Source organism: Hirundo rustica, chromosome 3 (assembly GCF_015227805.2).
Source record: "Hirundo rustica isolate bHirRus1 chromosome 3, bHirRus1.pri.v3, whole genome shotgun sequence".
Taxonomy (NCBI): domain Eukaryota; kingdom Metazoa; phylum Chordata; class Aves; order Passeriformes; family Hirundinidae; genus Hirundo; species Hirundo rustica.
In genome coordinates, this window is record NC_053452.1 from 23,279,914 (window position 1) to 23,297,596 (window position 17,683).

Here is a 17,683-nt window from a genome sequence, read left to right on the forward strand (position 1 = left end):
GGGGAAGCGCAGCGCCAGAGCCGCGAGCGGCGACGGGAGAACCGCACGCGGGGAGCATCACCCGGGGCCACGGCGGCCGAGCCGCCCGGGAGAGCGGGGCGGGCACAGCCCGGACCGCGCTCAGGCCGCGCCCCGGGAGGCCGGGGACCGACGGGGCTCGTTCTCCGCGGCAGCCCCGGGCGGTGCGGGGCAGAGCGCGGCCGCCCCGCGCCCCCCCCGGGCCCCGCAGCTGCGCCCGTCCGTCAGCGCCGCCCCCCCGGGCGGGGCCGCCGCGCGCTGCCCCTTTAAGGCAGCGCAGCCCCGCGCGCATTCCGGCGGCCGCGTCACCGTTCCGGGAAGCGGGTGGCGTCACGCCGCCATCCCTCCCGCCGTCCGTCCCGCGGCGCGGGGCGGGCCCCGGGGAACAAAGGCGCGATAAAAATAGAAGGTGAGCGAGCGCGGGGAGCGCCGTGCCCGCCGGGCGGGGCCGCGCCAGCCTCGGAGGTGACGTCACGACGCGGGCGCGCGCCTGCGCGGCCCCGCGCGGCTATTTATGGGCGCCGCCGGTGGGAGCCGGGCGCGGTGACGTCACGCGGGGCCGCGCCTGCGGCGTCATTTCACGTGCGGGGCTCGCGCTGCACGCCGCCCCTCAGGATGGCGGGGAGGAGGAGCCGCCGCCGCGGGCGGGCCCGCCTCGGAGACCGCGGGGCTCCGCGGGGACGGATGGCTCCCGGAACGGCGGGGGCCCTCTCTGTGTCGTGCCGTGGATTTGCCTTTATTTGGCACCGGCGAGGGAGCCGCTGCCAAACCTCCCTTTGCCGGCTGCCGAGTGAAAGGATAACTCAGTACCGCGCCGCGAGCGAGGGCAAGCGGCAAAGCCTGCCGCTCTCGCTCCGTGCTGTGCTCTCCCAAGTAAAGAAAAGCAATGCATTACCCCGGGGGATGGTTTCTACCCCCGCTGGAACGTGACATTCCCCACAATTAATTATTACATAAGTGCCATGTCAAGGATGCCATTGGTATTACGGTCGTTCTCTCAACTCCAGCAATGACAGCAGTAGCTTATATCTACAATGTTAAAAGGATGCTGGTTCATTTCTGTTCCGGTTGCCAAGTCCGCTTCTCAAGAGCAGCCCGAGGGTGTTCTGTAGCCTTTGTGGTCATGGACTCTATGAAAGGCTGGAGCCTTTCACTGCCCCGCTGTTTACAGTGGATTGCCCTGAATTGTTTACAGTGCCCTGCTGGAGCTGGCCTTGTGTTTTTTTCTAAGAATCAGATAACGTGAAAGGATACTGGGCCACGTGTAAGCTTTTGATTGTAGTATTTGGTTGACAAGGCTTACACACTCTTTACTGTAACTCTTTGTCTTCCACTACTGCCTATTAAAAAGCAGCTGGGTCCTCTTTGATCCCTTCTGAATGGGGGTTTGTGGGGGTGTGGTTTGTGGTTGGTTGGTTTGGTTGGGGTTTTTCAGTGAAATTGTTCATTAAAGTCAGTGGCTGGTTGGCTGTCTCCCAAAGCTGTTGCTTTCTCTAGACAGACCAGACAACAAATAGGTCTCTAATTCGGGATGACATCTTCCCAGACTGTTCATGTTCAAAGAAAATGTGGTGGACCATGTGAAACAAGGAACTGTATCATCAAGTAACTTCTTGTACACTAGTCACTGTGAACAAGTGAAAGATCTGTTTAAAAATCACTAAGAAGTACAGAATAAGCACCAAATAAAACACCAAATAAAGAGCCTAGTAGAGGAGCTGTAAAGTAGGTTGAAATTTCCAGAAGGCAAAACTCAGTGTGCCAAGTTCTGTCGCCATAGGGCTGATGTGTCTGCATCAGCATGCTCTCACCCTTAAGTTGGTTTTTTTTTTGAAAGATAAAAGTGTTGAACTAAATAGAGGCTAAACTAATCTGAACCAAGTCTAAACCTGGGATATTTTCATTCCACAGCTTAACCAAATGGTTAGTTTGGGATTATAACCAAGCAATTTTGAGTAGGTTTAGCCAAAGTCTCAACTGGAAAATTGAAGGAACTAGAGGTTCAGCCCTTTCTGTGTGCCAGTGCACTGCTCAATTTTAGCAGTCCTTTTTCAGTCTTTCTTTGTGATGCAGTGGCTTCTGTTTGTGAAGGTTGTGTGTGCCATTTGAAGGGCTTTGTTGTGCAGTGTAGGGATGGCGTGGTGTAGTGCAAACCTCAGCTAAATTGTGCTGTCCCAGAGCATTCCAAGGGAAGATGGTGTGGTTATTAGAGAGTGGCTGTGTCTTTTATTAGATTGAGTCATACAGAGGAAGAGAGAAGTGGGCAAGCTTTCAGGAACACAAGCCTTTCTCCTTCAGCTGCCTTAAAAAAGAAATTCTGGAAAACTGTATCAGTAAATTTGTGCTGTTCTTAAAATTGTGTTCTCCATCAAAAACCTGGATTACTCATTAGCTTCTAGAAATGTAATAACTGCTAGCTTTCCACTAAGGTGTTCCTGGTTACCTGCTGCTAGGGACACACCTGTCAAACAGAATTGTGTTTGGACCCATAAATGTGTAGTTGCACAGATAACTGCTGGAAGCGCAGCAAAGCAGCCCTGGGATGTGTTGTCTGGAGATGACACTGCATCTCCTCTGAAGGGGGAATTTGCAATGATTACCTCACCATTTAGTCACCTGGATGACTGTATGCTGACAACAAAAAAAGCTTCTGAATGAGCCACCAGAATATCATTGCAAAGCTTACTGTAACCTGAAGAGGAATTCTGTACTGCTTGTACATCTCTGCAGTGGTGTACTAGCCTATGCTAGAAGCTCCTGCAAAATAGTTAAATAATCTTCTTAACCTAGAAAAAATAGTCCTGTGATTTGAAGTGAAGCTTTCCTGGGATTTTCCATGTGCCCTTCATGGTTTTGAGGTGGTGCCCCCTATCCGAACCAACCTTCCAGGAAGTCTGTGAGCACTGAGCACTATCAGGCTGTGTGTGAGTCTTGCATAAGAAATGCCCTCGTCTGCAGAGCTATGGATTCTACTCATCCCCATCCCAGAAGGTGAGGTATTTGCTCAGTGTACTGGGTGTCCTCAGAAGTCATTGGGATGAACCCAAACAGCTACCAGGCACGGAATGGCTCCCACAGACTGAAGGACAGAAATGGCCTGTCAGCAGCTGGAGATTTTCACAAAGCAATCCAAGTGGACTAATAGACCACCTCCAAAACATAAGCTCAGAGCTTGGCTTTTCTAACCCCGGTGGACGCTTAAAAACTGTGGTTTCAGCAGAAACATAAATTTGGCACCTAATTTTGTCCTCCTGTCAGCCCTTTGCTTTCACTCAGGTAATAATTAGCAGCTGTTCTTCAAGTTCCATGATGGCCCCTTTTCACTTCTAAGTGTCAGTCACCCTTTTATCTGAAAACATCTACCTTTTTAACGTAATCAAGGCATTCTAATTCTTGTGAGACTTATGAAGGTCCATGTACATTTAACAGATCTATTGATCTTATTTTAAAAAAGGCACCATATATTTTCTGTTGTCTTCTATGTCTGGAAACCATTTTTTAGGGCAGACTAGAAGTTTCTGGTGGAAGCTGGATTCCCTAACTCAACAGGGCTCTTTGTTTTCAAGGAATAGAAATAAAGAGGATCTCTTTTGACTTTCCTTTAATTATAAGCCTGAGGGCAGAGGGAAAGAAGGAGCAATTTCTGTTTCTCAGTATGATGTTTGTGGTTTAGTTCTGCCTGGAGGAGTTGCTGTTTTGTTGCTAAATGATAATTGCACCTTTCCTGTGGCTGTAGAGGAGATTTGGCAGTGTTGCACTCGTGATTTGTGGGAGCTCTCTAAAAAGTTAATTGGGAGCTTCTTCTGTGACTTGAACATGTTTCTCTCCTTCACAGTCCTAAGGATTTCCTTGTGGTATGATCCAGGGCCGAATGTCAAGTCAGTTCTTGCAGTCTGGCTTTTTCATTCTGGAGAAAACACGATGCATTTGAAAAGTGTTTGAGATAGCATTTTCTCATTAGATGGTTACGTTACGCAAGGTGGAGAATGGCAGTTACCCTTAGAGCTATTTATTACACTTGTGGCTCTGAGTCTAATGAGGGAAGATGGGAATCAAGAAGGGACATGACAGAAGTTTTTGTAGAAGTGGGGATAATCTGGATGGTGACGGTATTTGAGAACATTAATGTTTGAAAAAAAGATTTTTAAAAGTGTGTGCAGTTCTGCTGTTACTTATGAACAGCCCTTGATCAGGCACATGTTAGTATTCTCTCGTTTTCTTCACGGGAGTCTCCTCTGTAGTCTTTTCTGCTTCAGGTGGAAAAGACGAGTAAAGATGTAAGCAAGAAATTTAGGATAAGTGCAGTCTGCCACAGGGTGTTTTGCGTAAGTTGTTCAGTGCTTTCTGACAAAGACAGGAGGTGTATCATGCCCACCAGGGCAACGGGGTGAGCATAATGTTAAGGCTATTAATCATTTAAGTACCCGAGAGAATTAGAAATTGCACATTGGAAGTGTCACCTGTTTCTTTTGACTGTTGCCTACTTTCTGCAGAACAGCTTGTGCAGCATCTTTATGAACTGAAACAAGGTAGCTTTTCGTAGATTCTGCTGCAGTCTAATAGTCTCACAAATGTATTTATTCAATTTGTGGCATTTGTTACATTATTGAAAATTTGGATAACTTAGCAAAAAAGGTGCCTTTTTATTTTTTTCTTAAATCTTGGTGAGAGTTCAAAGCATTCAGCTCTAACAAATTTTCTGATCATTTGCTGTGATTTAATCAAAGTTTAATTCATCTAATAAGGCCATCATAGCTTTTTATTTTATATGAAACTATTTCATGTCTGTTAATTTCTCTTTGACATTTTGTCACTTGACCTAGCCCGTGCTCAAGGTCATTGCAGGATTGTTACCTGGTAGTGTTTGTCATGACAGGATGAATTTATTAACTTTTTGTTGTTGCCACTGCTGTGTACCAAAAGTGCAACTTGAAAACTTCCATTACATATGTCTTTCAAAATTCAGAAATAGATTAATAAGATTTCTCTGTTCTCTCTTCTAATCCTTCCTAGTCAAAATGTTTCACGTAAATCTCCTTGATGCAGCTTGGGCTCTTTGAAACTTTTGTTCTCTTCTGTTTGTTTCTTCAAAAACTTCTTGTTGCTTCTTCTGTTCTTCTGTATCCACTGGGTCCTTTTGGGTCTCTCTCTCTCTCTCTCCACACCCCCCCCCCTGCTTCCTTGCTCTGGGGTATTACTTGCCTTTATCTAGGACTGTCAGTGGACTGGAACTCTGGTGTTCAACTGTTATTTAAAAAATGTGGATAACTTTATTAAGTTCACAAGGAAACATCTGTGGTGTACTGTAAATCACAAGAAATACATTTTGCAAAGCAAAAGTTGTGTAAAGAAGTTTAAAACAAGCTAAAACCTCATTGTTTTCCCCAAAGGCTCCTGTTTTTGTAGCTGTTTAGGTTTGCAAATTCTTTGGAATTTGTCTTCTGCCTTGGAATGCCTAACTAAATGTGAGATGTTGAAAATGGACTCAATAGATCCTGACTACCATTTTGAAACTTCCATAAACAATGGGACGCTGTGCTCTGTGGAACATTTCTCTAGTGACCGCAGTTCTTAGCAGAAATCCCGAATCTGTTACTCATTCAGTTGAAAGCACAGCAGAGGCAAAACCGATGCATGAACACGTGTCATGGCAATTGACTTAAATGTTATCAGAAGTTGCGCTATGAGAATTTAATCTTCCATTTTGTTGACTTTTCTGCATGTTTGAATCTTTAAATGTTTCTTTAATTGAATGATTCTGAGATGGTATCTTCTTTCTGCCCTACATTTAGAAGCAGTGAAGGTAAGGTAAAGTTATTTTGCAAGTGGGGCATGACCCTGTTCCTGTGGAGCTCAGTAACATTTCTTGCTAGCTGAAGTGATGCCCGACTGGGTGTGTAGGTATTTGGGTGGCAGAGTTTTCTCCTTCTTGGTTTCTCTTCTTCACATTGATTGATTGTTATGTCTACGTTGTTGTAAAACTGGGATGTTCTAAGGCTTTCTACTTAGCTTCTGTCTAATTTGGCATACTTCCTGGAACAGCGAGATTTCCTACAAAAGCTTGGTTCTTCCCTCATCCCAGTAACATCACGAAATTACTTTTGAAAAAGCATTTCAGGGCTACCGCATGCCAAATTACAAGTTGATTTTTTTAGGCTTTTAAATTTGATTTGTGTTACAAAAATGAAATTATTTTTAAGAAATGAGTTGCATACTGCTTAAATGTTGCTCAAAACTACAAAAACCCTCCTTTAATTTAATTTTCACATAATCTATCATTTTATTAGCATTTTAGAAAGATTAATTACAATAGCTTGTCATGGTAGTTTATGTCCTAAATGTCCTCTCTGATCTGGAAAAAAACTGATTTTTTTTTTAACCTTTCTGCTACACTAAACAGACTACTTAAAACTAAGCCTGATTTTGCTCTAACTTCTCTGATTCAGGTTGCTTTTAGTAGCTGTGGTTACAGGGGAATAATCTTCCTATCTCCTGGGCAGTTATTCTGTCTTTGCTGCAATCTTTGTAGGGGCTTGAAAAGGCAGATGAAGAAAACCAGGTTTTATTCTTTTGCTTCTTGAGAACTGCTGTAGCTTTGTTGTTTCATGATTGCAGTTCTGTTTAAATGCTAAGTTATTTTGCACTGAGAAGAAACAGTTTTCAGCTGTTGAAAATAAGAGTGCATCTGTAATAAGGGTTATTATGATTAATTTTTATGCTTGTTGTCAGGTCTCTAAAAAATATAATTTTACATCTAAAAAGGCACAGGCTTGTTTACTTAATGATCCCTCAGAATATATTCCTGTGTTGCTGAGATCAGTTATAACAGGATGAGGTAAGAATTAATTATTCAAGGTAAGATTTTCAAGTCATTGAGAGTTTTAGCACTCATAGATGATATTCTGCACTAAATAAAGTAGAAATTATCACTTATTTCAGAATGAATTTGGGTGAGGCCAAATTTGCTGAAAAGGTCTGTTTTCACTCGGCTTGGAATATGAGGCTTATCTGTTGACATGTGTATTTAAACCAAACGGGTGTGAATACAAACCAGATGTTTCTTGGGAACATTTTTATGGTACATTTGAACCATAAAACAAGGTGACACATTTTTTTAATCAGTATTCCCGATTGCGTGTTGAGGAAATGTGTGTTCTAAGTGTTACTTTGCTTTTTTTAAGTGGACAAGAATCTGCAATCTTGTACGGCATTAAGTGCTGCAATGAAAGTCTAGATACAGAATAGAATGACCCTCTGTATAAAAGAGCATAAATCATGTTTGATTTAGATCTTTAACACAAATAAGGACTATTCTTAAATTATTTCAGCAATCATTTTAAAGGCTCGCTTATATCCTGATTTCCATATCCATTCTCAGTGAGCACACAAGAGGCTCTCAGCAAGTAGCTGGTGACATGTAACAGTGAATCTACGACTGAGAAACTCGTTAGTGTTGTGCAAGTGTTGCACACTTAGTTGCATTGATTCAGGAGCACCTTTGTGTTATAAAACTTTCACTGTCCTAATAATTTCTTCCTTCAAACCCTCCAAGTGGAGATAACCTATGGCCCAGTCTTAGAGACTCTTCTCCCCTTGTGAATGTGCTACACAAGGCTTGGGCAGAGGTGAGACATAGTGGTATTGGAATGTGGTAATGTGTAAGTGTAGACTTATATTATTTCTAATAACAGCAGCAAGGAATGTTATTTGGAGTTGTCATTACTTTTTTATACACATACACACAGACACAGGCACAGACTCACAGACAACACAGAGTCAATGTTTCTCAAAGATGAGCTTGGCAGTTTCTGGTTAATTGCGTTCACTAGCATTTTGTAACTAATATTTTGTTATTATTATATTCTTATTAAAAATAAGACCTACAGTTGGACATGTAAACTGTCCCTTTAATGTGTTATAACATTGACTCTTGAATCATTTAGTCACAGGAGTTTTGGTGCTTATAGGATTGGGAAGATGACTTGTGTGATCTTTGCCTGGTTTCGCTAAATACTTAGATTCATCTCTCAGAACTGAAGTAAATTAAAGGAGAAAAGTTGCAAGGGGAAGAAATACTTTCTACCCCTTCTTCCAGTCTCCTTTTGTTTTCATCCTATAAAACAATGTACAGAGAACATGTTGAAAGCCACCTGTACCCTTTTTGGGTACCTTAAGATAGCTTTTCTCAAAAGCTTTGTGGTTTATGAAGACCCCTTATCACATCTGACACTGGAAATCCAATTGGTTTTTTTCTGAAGGATGCTGTGGGTGCCTGTTCCATCTCACTGTGCATATGGAGAGATCCCAAAGTTATAAATAAGTTCATGGTAGCCATATGTCATGACAGTGTGTCTAGTTTGGGTCTTTGAGGCACAATTGAAATATACAGACAACATAAAAACTCATGTTGCATAGCATAAACTTGAACATTTTTGAAACTGGCAAGTTCTGGTCCTTTGCCTCCATCATTTTCTAAATATTTCTAAACATTTTCTACCCTATTTAGCTAAATTTGGTAAGAATATAAACTGGCCATAAATATGTAATTACAGCTTGATCCTGTACACTGAACTAGAGATATAGTGGTTCAAAATGCAGTTGGCATTTAGGTGCTTGTATAGCTTTGTCAGTGCAGTTCAGCTGCAGTGTGTTTGTTTAGCAAAGGGTTCAGTCTGCTTCTTGTTTAGGTTTGTTCATACATTTTTCCCCTCTCTCTGGTGGTGTTAACCCTTTGCAGAAAGGCAAGAGTGCGTTTAACAGCATCAGTTTGTTGGGTGAATAGACCATAGGTATTAGCACATGCACTAACAGGTCTCTAACAGTGACAAGGGTTTCTAACACTCTTTGCAAAGACTGGCTCTGTAAACTCAGACCAACATAAAGCTGAAACAGCTGTCAGATTAACTGGCAATTATCTCCATTTGTGAGTGCTCACAAATCTGGGAATCTCGCTATGCCCAGACATTGTGTTGGTTTGGGAGGTTCAGTCATACTCATTTAGCATGTACCCAAGGGTTTGATATCGACTCTATTGGGGTTAACTTGTTTGATCCAAGTGCTATTGAAAGCAGCACAAATCTCTCCATTGACTTGGATTAGTTGGTCAGTGTGAGATAACAAGTCTGTGTTGATTAATTCCCTGCAGTTCCTACTATGAGCCCACACATAATAATGGAGAACCATTAGTGGCCATTGCCACTGTTAGTCAGTTCCCAGTAATACCTCATTTTTATTTTCGGGTTGAACGCCTCAATCCTACACAGTGTTATAAATAAACGAGGTAAACAAGACCTCCTTGTCACATTATTAGAATAGTAGATGCAACGTTTGCTAAACTTGGAACTTTCCCAAAATCATGGTCACAGGTTCATGTGACCTGTTACAAAAGTTGCTGATTTCATTGTTTGGTTTTTGAGCATGACTTTCGACTTGTAGCCTGCTGAAGGTTGGTGCAGCCTGTAAGAAGGAGGGCACAAAGGGTGGGGTATTGCATAAAGATTTGCAGCTGTGACTCAGTTTTTGCAGCAAGTAATGCTCATTTCTCTTCTCCTGCTTCCTCCTGCTTATCAGGAAGTGCCCTACAGCACTGCACTAAGAGAGCACTGCCGGTTCAAAGAACACCTTCAAAACTGACTAGAAATAGTGAATTGTAGAAAAGCAAAGCAGTAACCTGTAGTGTTCCTTCCTTAGTCATGAAATTTGGGGGAAAAGCCCATGCATAACAGTGTTACTTCTTATTTTAGGAACAAAATGTCTGTCATTTCTTCTATATAAATGTCATATAACACTGGACAAAGTTGAAAACTTCTAACAAATATTTGCTGGACAGTATTGACTTACTGAGGAGATAAAGCGTCAGCTTGTCATGTGTTTTTAGCTTACCTTACATTACCTAAATTACCTTAAAATTTATGAATAACATGCTCAGTATAGCAGGGAAGTTGCCCTTTTTTGTAGTTCTGCAAACTTATTTCTTGGTCACCCATTTGTATCATTTCAAAGCACTGTCACTTTGAGGGTGGCTGCAGGTTTGGTAATGTTTGTATCTCCTAAATAGACTGTGATTCTCAGGATAGATTAAGTATGTTTCAAAGTCATATAAAGAAGAATGATGATCAGAGTACCATTTTTTCTTTTTTAGAGTTTCTCACTCTGTGAGGTGTCTTCTGCCTTTTCTTACATTTCACCATGTGCATCCCTCTGTAATTTCACATGTGGAATAGAAAACAGGTCAGAATAGTATACAGATAAAAGCCAGTATAAGGAACCATTATATCTCTTAGGGAGGATGGGCTACTTTTTCTGTAGCAGAAATACTTACTATCCCTTTGATTAATGTTGCTGTTGTCTTTAAGCCTAGGAAAAGAAATGTATTAAAGGAGATTGTAAGTGCATTTTTGTTCTGCGCAGTAATGTCGCTTTAATTCTTTATAAGAGGCAATTAGATAACAAAGCATGTCTTAGAATATTGTATTGATGTCTCTACTCACAGATTAAGTTTTTAGAAGGAAAATTTTCTGATGGATACTCTTTTACCTTAAGTATCAGTGTTTTTCATCCTTAAAGTTTCATTTCCTATCTGAGGAAAAAAAGAAATAGGTAATAACCATAACAGAGGGGGAAAAAATTGTTTGTTTGTTTGGGGGTTTTGCCTGTTTCTATTAACATGTAAACATGATCTTGTACTGATTCTATGTTTAGGAGCAGGTTTTATGCCTGCCCTGTTGTCTGATATCTGCACATGAGGCAAGAGAGCAAAAAAGGTTTTGTCTTCCTCCCTGTGCCTTGTTCCTCTGTCTCCTTTTTTCACAGCCACTACAGCATCTCTGCATTCCTGGTCTCTGTACATGGCCTGAGCACAGAGTCATTTGAGCAGTCAGAATGCTTTAATGTGCAGACAGCCAGCTCTCCTGGAATAATTTATAAGGACTGCATCAGAAGCAGACTCTGGGAATTTGGAGAACTGCCCTGAGATGTGCTGATGGTTGTAGGTGACCCTGACCCTCACGGAGGGAGGCACAGAGCATTTCCCTTACATTGTTCTACCACTGCTGGCATAGAAGAGCAGCGGCTCTGAGTTGATGTGGGCAGTCTGTAAGTATTGAGAGAAATCACACAGTAAGGAAAACCACTGTGACTCCAGAGCATGTTGCTGAGCCTTTTTTCCTGCTGTGTAACTCATGTCCTCCTGTTAGCCCAAAGAGTCACCACAATGCAAAGTGGTGGTGAGATAATGTGTCGGTACAAGAAATCCACTCATTTTTGTGTGGCAGGGTGAGTTTAGGTGCACATTTCCTAGTTCTTTTTATTTCAGTGGATTTTGCTGCTTAGTTATTATTAGTGGATTCTTAGAATGATTAGTGGATTGTTTATTCTGGAGAGGTGGAAGTAATTGTGAGTATCTGCGTGTTGTAAGCAGGTAGCCACACTAGGAATTGGTGGTGGGAGCAACTGATAGGTTGTGTAATTTGATCTTTACCTGTTCAATTTTCCAGTGCCATATCAAGCTATTCTAGGGTTTTTTTTAATGTATAGATAGGACATAAATTAATGTCCATGTTTAACTTGCAACTTGAGCTAAGATTACAACAAAACCAAATCTAATACTGAATTTCAAAGCCTGCAGGAGAGTGTCTCTCTTAGATCAAATAGTAATGGTTGGTTGGAAATTCCAGTCTCATCCATGTATGGGCCTTATGAAGAATGAAAGTAGTAATTCCAGTAAAACATAAAGGCAACACCTAGGGAAGTGAGGGCACTGGTCATCCAAGCATGTTGAAGACTAAGAGGAAATGTAGTTGTATATTTGGTTTGTTAATCCTGTGTAAGGATTCGAATTGTACTTTTGTAGTAAAGTATTGTTGTAAAGCTTTCGATTCCATTGAGCTTCCGACTGCCCAAAAAAGACCATTTTGCCAGTCATCTCTGAGCTCTGTGCTGCCCCACCTTGATCTCTGCAAGTATCCCAGGAAATTATTCCAAAGCTAGAACAGGCATGTCTAGATTATATTGCAGCCAGTGTTATGACTGCATTTATAATTACTGTGAGTTAACGTAATTCTTTCCTTTATGAGGACAGCTCTTGGAGAAACTTCTGTTTCTCTTTGATTTTTTTGTTTCTGTTGGTGTAAGATAAAAGCCACTCAGGTTAAAGGAGTATAAAAGCTTTTTCTTATGAAAAAAATGGTATGCCAGTATGAACACATCTTACATGAAACCAAAAAGTAAGTCAGTTCCAATCTACACTTTTAAAATCCTTAAAGATGATGTACACAGAAGGTTGTAAAGTAACTTTAAAAAGCACCTTATGATACATACATCTTGTGTAATTCTGGACATTCTAATTATAGAATTATTTTTGCACATACCCAGATTTAGTCATGTGTGGATCAACCATAGATAGCTCTGTAGATGTTTTTTGGTTGGGAAGTGACCTATCAAGCAATATAGGATGTAAAACAGGAATGGGCCATATTGAATTGATCTTTAGTGTTTGACCTAAATTCATAAGGGATTTCGTTACACTCTTAAATTCACTCATTCTCAACAGGTAAGAATTTGAACATCACTATTTATAGTAGAGGAAAGAGGCTTGTTAGAATATTAAGTGACTTGAAGTTTTCTAGTCTAGTTATTATCTAGTCTAAATATACCTATCAGTGGCTCAAAAAAAGTCAAATGCACACAGCAGTCTGGCTTCATGAGAATGCTCTTCTGGGAGCTGATGGAGTGCAGTGTTTCTATTAGTTTCCCATGTGAAAGTGGTCTTTCTCTTCCCTTAATTGCTGAGCATCTATATCCATGGCCACCCTCAAGAATCTTATTTTACCTCTTGGCTCCGTGCACTGGGAGGTCCTGTTGGCATAAGTGAGTATAACTATGCCCTGGGAAAATAGGGGTTCTGGATTCTTGTTGTTCCCTGTGCTGGATGTACAGTGCCGCTTCTTTTATTGCTCTGAATGCTGAACAGACATTTTCTTCAAATATTAATCTTTCCCAGATAAATCTTCCTCCTAGAGTTCTGTACTTCTCCTTTTAGTTACTGTTCAAATGGCCCTCTCTTTTACCTGACAATGCTAATTTTTCACATGAAATCAGGCAGTTCTGTTTCACTGATGGTATCAGTTCAGGATTTAAATATTTTTCCTAACACAATGCTTTATATATTATTCATAATTATAAATTATAGTTACTGAGTCAAGTACATCTCAAAATATATACGGAACTACTCAGGGTAACCATCCAGTAATGTACCTTGTGTGCCTATGCTAACCTAAAACTTTATCTCTTCTGCCAGGTTTTTCACAAACTAATGTAAAAATCATTGTATTTTGCTTGACAAGTTATTTGGATTTTTAAAAACCACTGTATTGGTATCCATTCTTTACCAAGCTGGTGCTCTAGATGAGCACAAATCATACAGTTTGGTAATAAGTCATTTATTTTATGCCTATGTATGAATACACATAAAAATATAATTTATGTCTATAATTAACTGTTCTCCCAGTGGATTTGATATTTCCTATTGGGTGTAAATTAGGTTTATTTTCCAGTTTAATATTTTTTATATTACTTTCTAATCAAAAGTTTTATCATGAAGAAAAAGAATACAGGGGAGTTATTAAAAACTACCTGGCACAGATAATGGATTTATTTCCTTGTAATGGGTGTTGCTGCATATTGTGATGTGCAAATAAAACACTTTTTTATAGATGACTGATTTATAGAATGGCAGAACATATTACAAAAACAACAGTAATTTACAGTAAATATTTAATTTTCAGTATTGTGTTCTAGTAAGGCTGCTTGGAAAGAAAACAAGTATTGGGATTCTGTGTGACTCACTGTGGTAGGTAATTCTTAATCTCTGAAGAATATGCATTCTACAGTCCTTGGAAAGTACACTGTTGATTTTATAAGAATTACATAATGCATTCCCAAACAATTAGTAAATAATGCTCTACCTGAGTGAATGTTGCTTACGGAGAAATTCCATGCTAGGTTGGGTACACCACAGACTGAAATGTAAATGAGAGCATGTTTTGCTTTTTTCTCAAATCTGTGATCTGTAATGACAGCATAGAATGGAGTTGTGCTGTGCAGAAGCTCTTGGTAAAATCCAAAACCCCGACAAAACACATTTAGTTTCATGTTTTGTTGTGCACTCTGTATGTGAGCAATGCTCATCCTTGCTTGCAAATCTTTTAAGAATATGTCACTGTAATTGCTGATGTGGATGTCTGGAAAATGTGTGCTAACTAATGTATACAAACATGCAGACTATGTATTTCTGATGTTGAAATAGTACAGTTAATGAAACTGTGTGATTTTGTGGCAAGACTAGCATAAATGTCATTATTCAGATGCAGGGTTGTGAATTATTTTGGTGGGTTTTGGCATTAAACTTGAAGTTAAGTTTATTTCACAAAGTGGAAAGTCTGCTTTTGGAATGAGATATATGTAAACTTGTTCACAGTATTTCCTCTCACTACCAATCATCCTTATACCATGTGTTCTAAACTAAACAGTCCAGATTCCAAATGAATGCTGATGTCTACAGTACAAACATCTGCTTTATCATCCTTTAGTACTGGTGAATTATTTTCTCTGTTCAACTCTGGGTTGCCTGTGGAAAAATGTTCTGTCTATGAATTGATCAGGTCCTGTTACCCTCAGTTACTCTGGCTGCAGCACAGAACTTCACCATATCAGATGCAATGTGGGTATTTTAAATCGGGCCTTGCTCTGTTAATGGCATATAAAGTTGCTACTGCTCTTGACAGAACTGTTTTCACATTTTCATAGGTGAATGTACTAAATAGGTTTTTATACCCTGCTTTACCTAATGGAATAACACATTAAATATATTTTTGCCTTCTCTGGGTTATTCCTCCTCCTCTAATCCTGTATGCCTGAAAGTCGGCTGTTCAGCTCTGCTAAACTTGCCCTAGAGTGATTTTCTTCATGGAAGTCACATCTCATATTTAGTTGCTTACTTCATCAGGCTTACTTGCTTAAATGCTCTGCTCTGTCAGTGCTTAACAATTTAATCCTTTACAACACTTAAGTATTGCATCACCCATTTAAGATTTAAAAAGCCAGTGGCCAGGCTGGAAAAGTCTAGGAACCCAATTTCTGTCTTGACCTGATGAGAACTTAATGTGAGTCAATGGAAGTAATCTCAGACAAGTTAATTTCCCCTCCTTGTTTCCTTTCTAGTTTGAGCCTTTGAGAGTTTGGAATTTTCTGAAAAGAACTGGAAACTGGTTGTTCTCCGATAAACATGAAGAAGGCAGGACCAAAGTCTGTAAATAAGAGTTCTGAACAGAATCAAATACAAGAATTTTATTGGACTATTTTTTGAGGTTTTGTGTTTCAGTTGTGAGATTAAATTCACTCTTTCAAATGGAAATAAATTGCAGTCTCCTTCGTGTGATAATCTGTCATCCATATGTAAGCATAGATCAGGTCTTTCTCTGAGCTCAGATCCAGTGGGATTTTTTGTCACACTTTTTGTCTTCTGCCCTGGTTATACGTTGAGAAGGGTGTTATTACACAGGCTTTCCAAAAGATTTCCTTTTTGCAATGAACTTGCTGCCAGGCTTCTGACAAAATTCAGTAAATGTGTTCAGCCATATTTATTAATTCAACAGAATGATATCAGTGATTCTCTCTGAGCAAAGTAAGGTCTAACAGTAGCATTTCTGACTGCAGTGTCTTAATATTTTGATGAAGCCACACTGTTTATTCCAAGACTTCAAGGAATATCCTCAGTATAATTCTGAATTTTTCAACTGATTGTCTTTATATATGACATATCTAGTATCTGTTAAGTTTATTTAATTTTATTTTATGTATCTTAGCTCCTTAGAGCATTTCAAGGTGGCCAAGCAGAGAAAGTTAGAAGCCACCATGTAGAGCAGAAAGACAGGGGCTTGTGATTTGGGGGTAAGGAATAATGAAAGACAAGAGAAGTAACAGTTGGTGAAATGGATGAAATTAGGATTGGTGAAATGAGGATTCTGGTAGGATTTTTTTTTTTTTTTTTTTATGTCAGAAAACGTGATATTTCAAATGTAAAATGTTTTCTTAGAATGAAAAGAATTCTTGTCATCTTGTTGCGAAGCAGATGAGCTGCTTCATTTGATTTTGTTTTCCAGCCAAGCAAGCAAGAGCCTGAGGGAAGTATGGACATACACAGTTATTTCATTTACAAAAGTGCAGCTATTATGTCTTTATTTTCAAGGCCTCCTTGTGCCGGGAGCTTCTGGGTTTAAAGATCAACATTCACTAAACAGCATTCAGTAAAAACTTGGATTAGAAGCATCTACTGACCCTGTCTGTGTTTTAGGAATTGGTGTTAGAAATTCGCCATTTGGGGTTTACGCTTTGGGGAAGGTGCAGTGGAAATCTGTGATACAGAGGTGTCTTGGAAAGAAGCCATTTGTGGTCAGCAAAAATTCTTTTCAAGTTCATTAACTTCTGTATCCCTGAATTGTGTTTACATACCTGCCTAAAGGGTTTCTGCAGTTTCAGTTGGAATATGTTCCCCAGCCAAAACACTTGTGTGACACAGCTGTCACCATTTGCCCGATGGATGCTCACCTTTCAGTTAGGGCTGAAGTAACCTCTGGCTAACTTCTAAGATAGCTAGCTGCACTGGTTAAAATTCTTCATACTGCTGTGTTTCAATATTAATTATGCTTTTAGGCTTATTATTGTTATGATTACTGCATTTTGTCAAGACATAGGGCTGTCACCCAGGAAGTCTTATCTGCTGCCTTGCAGTTTTGTCCTAAAGCATGTTAGCCTGATAATTATATTGCTAGAATTTGGAGAATTTGTTGTAATCAACTGCTGTTGCTAAAATGTTTAATTCTGTAATGTAAATGTGCAGGAAGGCTATGAGAGATGCATAGTTTTCTATTAGAAAAAATTAAATTTCAATATTTAAAAAAATAATACGTGTTATGTGCAACTAAAGATGCATAATCATATATTGGGGTGGTTTTTTTCATTTTCTCTTGGAAGTGCTCATGTATTTTACTCCTGTCTTAGGAGTCTCAATTTTTCCATTGGAATGGCATGTTCGTATTTGGGAAATTTTTCAGCAGTGCTTTTTTTTTTTTTCCCTCTCTCATAGTACTTGTATCTTACTCAAAATTTGTCTGATAGCTCCAGAGAACGGGAGTGCGTGAACTAAACCAGCCCATTACAGTTCAAATCTTTCCAAGGTTCATGTTCCTCACTGAAGAACCTCAGCATGATGGAGTATTTTGAGGTTAGTGAAGGCTGATTTTTTGGTGATAAATATCAAGTCCAGATTTGTACATTGAATCTGCCCCTTAAAAACATCGATTCACTTTGCCAGTTTTTGCTGTTATCACAACCCAGGTGTGTGAGACTAGGGACTGATTTTTATCATGCAAAATCTTATGGAGTATCATATGGCTTAAGGTAGTATCATTTTGCTTCTCCAAAACGTGTGCTTGGCTTCAAGGACTTGAAAGAACAATGATAGGTGTTCCCTGCTGAACACAAGAGGAGATAAATACTTCATTAAGTGCCCAAGCCAACATCATAATAAAAAAGGAGGCACTTCAATTTCCTAAAGCTCAGTTTACCTTTCAAGAACAAATTCCAAACTCTGAACCACTGGAGTTTG

General features: G+C 40.0%; 1 long non-coding RNA gene across 4 annotated transcripts in view; it reads left to right on the forward strand.

The window, feature by feature from the left end:
• Positions 1-309: 309 nt before the first annotated feature.
• LOC120750206 (uncharacterized) overlaps positions 310-17,683 on the forward strand; it is a 58,823-nt gene continuing 41,449 nt past the window's right edge. For all 4 annotated transcript variants that reach the window (XR_005699931.2, XR_005699932.1, XR_005699929.1 and 1 more), the window contains exon 1: positions 310-427. This is a non-coding gene — a long non-coding RNA (uncharacterized LOC120750206). The remainder of the gene's footprint in view (positions 428-17,683) is intronic.